We start from the raw sequence: 2,995 nt of genomic DNA, 5'->3' as shown, positions 1-2,995 counted from the left end.
AGGGGTGAGGGGTGCTGCAGGGGAGGGGATGGGGTGCCTTACCGCGCTGCACCTTGGGGTGGGGACCCCAAAAACGCCCGCCACCACACCCCTAAATTGGCGGGCGCCAAAGCCACGGGTGCCCACAGCTCACTTCCACCCTGGGGCCACGCCGGGGGGGTGCCACAGCAAGGAGGTCCTGGGGTGCAACCGGCCCCGTCCACCCCCACCCTGGCCTGCACCCATGTGTGCACCCGGGGGTGCTGGCAGGGTCCCCAGGGCCCGGGCTCGGTGTGGGGTGCAGGTGCCGGGAGGAAATGCTGTGGCGGCGTGAGGGGAAACGCGGCCGTGACGGCGACGGAAGCATCTCCGGCACCCGCCTGCGCTCGGGGCCAAGGTGGTGGCAGGCCACCTGCCTGGGTGTCACTGTGTCCCTGGTGTCACCGCACCCTGGTGTCACCGAATCCTGATGCTGCCGTGCCCTCGGTGCCACCGCGCCCTGGTAGGGATGGGTGTTGCAGGGGGCAGGGGCTGGCGTGGACACCCACAAGATGGGGGACCCCTTCCGTGGGCAGGGGCACCCCAGGGATGTGGGCACCCACAAGATGGGGACCCCTCATGGGCAGGGCCACCCCGGGTACACGGGCACCCACTGGGTGGGGGACCACCTCCGTGGGCAGGGGCACCCGAGGGCGGGGGGCACCCACAAGGTGGGGGCCCCTCGGTGGGCAGGGGCACCCCAGGGACATGGGCACCTACGGGGTGGGGAACCCCCTCCGTGGGCAGGGGCACCCCCACGGATGTGAGCACCCAGAATTTGGGGACCCCTCATGGTCAGGGGCACCCCAGGGACATGGGCACCCACTGGGTGGGGGACCACCTCCGTGGGCAGGGGCACCCCCATGGATGTGGGCACCCAGAATTTGGGGACCCCTCATGGGCAGGGGCACCCCAGGGACATGGGCACCTACGGGGTGGGGAACCCCCTCCGTGGGCAGGGGCACCCGAGGGTCGTGGGCACCCACAAGATGGGGGCCCCTCCGTGGGCAGGGGCACCCCCACGGATGTGGGCACCCATAATTTGGGGACCCCTCGGTGGGCAGGGGCACCCCCATGGATGTGGGCACCCAGAATTTGGGGACCCCTCATGGGCAGGGCCACCCCGGGTACACGGGCACCCACTGGGTGGGGGACCACCTCCGTGGGCAGGGGCACCCCCACGGATGTGAGCACCCAGAATTTGGGGACCCCTCATGGGCAGGGCCACCCCGGGTACACGGGCACCCACTGGGTGGGGGACCACCTCCGTGGGCAGGGGCACCCCCACGGATGTGAGCACCCAGAATTTGGGGACCCCTCATGGGCAGGGCCACCCCGGGTACACGGGCACCCACTGGGTGGGGGACCACCTCCGTGGGCAGGGGCACCCGAGGGCGGGGGGCACCCACAAGGTGGGGGCCCCTCCGTGGGCAGGGGCACCCGAGGGCGGGGGGCACCCACAAGGTGGGGGCCCCTCGGTGGGCAGGGGCACCCCCACGGATGTGAGCACCCAGAATTTGGGGACCCCTCATGGTCAGGGGCACCCCAGGGACATGGGCACCCACTGGGTGGGGGACCACCTCCGTGGGCAGGGGCACCCGAGGGTCGTGGGCACCCACAAGGTGGGGGCCCCTCGGTGGGCAGGGGCACCCCCACGGATGTGAGCACCCAGAATTTGGGGACCCCTCATGGGCAGGGCTACCCCGGGGCATGGGCACCCACTGGGTGGGGGACCACCTCCGTGGGCAGGGGCACCCCCACGGATGTGAGCACCCAGAATTTGGGGACCCCTCATGGGCAGGGCCACCCCGGGTACACGGGCACCCACTGGGTGGGGGACCACCTCCGTGGGCAGGGGCACCCGAGGGTCGTGGGCACCCACAAGATGGGGGCCCCTCCGTGGGCAGGGGCACCCGAGGGTTGTGGGCACCCACAAGGTGGGGGCCCCTCCGTGGGCAGGGGCACCCGAGGGTCGTGGGCACCCACAAGGTGGGGGCCCCTCGGTGGGCAGGGGCACCCCAGGGACATGGGCACCTACGGGGTGGGGAACCCCCTCCGTGGGCAGGGGCACCCGAGGGTCGTGGGCACCCACAAGATGGGGACCCCTCGGTGGGCAGAGACCCCCCCAATGTGGGTGCCCAGATAAGGGTGGCCAGATAAGGGTGCCCTGGATGAGAGGACCCAAATAGGGGTGCCTGGATGAGGGTGCTCTGGAGAAGGGCACCCAGGTAGGGGTGCCCAGAGAGGGGCACCCAGATAAGGGTGCGCAAATGGGGTCATAACATACAGGTACCCCAATAAGGGTCCCTGGATTGGGGTGCCTGGATGGGGGCACCCAGATAAGGGTGCCTGGATAGGGGTGCTTGGGTGGGGGTGTCCAGATAGAGACCCCCCAGATAAGGGCACCCACACAGGGTGCCTGGATGGGGGTGCACTGGGTGAGAGCACCCAAATAGGGGTTGCCTGGATAGGGTGCCCATATCGGGTGCCTGTACATGGGTGCCTGGATAGGGGCACCCATAAAGGGGGACTCAATTAGAGGTGCCTGGATAGGGGTGCCTGGGTGGGGGTGCTCCAATAGGGATACTAGGACAGGGCACCCAAATAGGGGTGCCCGGGTGGGGATGCCAGATTGGGGGCACCCAGAGAAGGGCGCCCTTCCCACCCCCACCCACCCAGCTCCCCATGCCGGCCCGTGGACGCCCCGCGGCAACCCTGGCCCTCCCCATCCCACAGATGGAGGTGGAGAAACCCCCGCTGGGACCCGAGCCGCCAACTCTACTGAAGACCTACAAATGGCGAACGGCAGCACCCATGGGTGACCGAGAAGCCGAGCGGGGCACAGGGTCCCCGGGCAGCCGGCGTTGGACCCGGTTGCAGGGCGGGAAACGTTCCTACAGCCAACCCGAGTCCGATGGCCCCGATGATGGGACCGGAAAGGGCAGCTCCAGCTTGGGGGCACCCAAGGCCAGCACAC

This window comes from Aptenodytes forsteri, unplaced genomic scaffold, assembly GCF_000699145.1.
Source record: "Aptenodytes forsteri isolate BGI_AS27 unplaced genomic scaffold, ASM69914v1 Scaffold687, whole genome shotgun sequence".
NCBI classification, from domain to species: Eukaryota; Metazoa; Chordata; class Aves; order Sphenisciformes; family Spheniscidae; genus Aptenodytes; species Aptenodytes forsteri.
The sequence above is the reverse complement of the archived record's forward strand: the minus strand, read 5'-3'. Positions refer to the sequence as shown.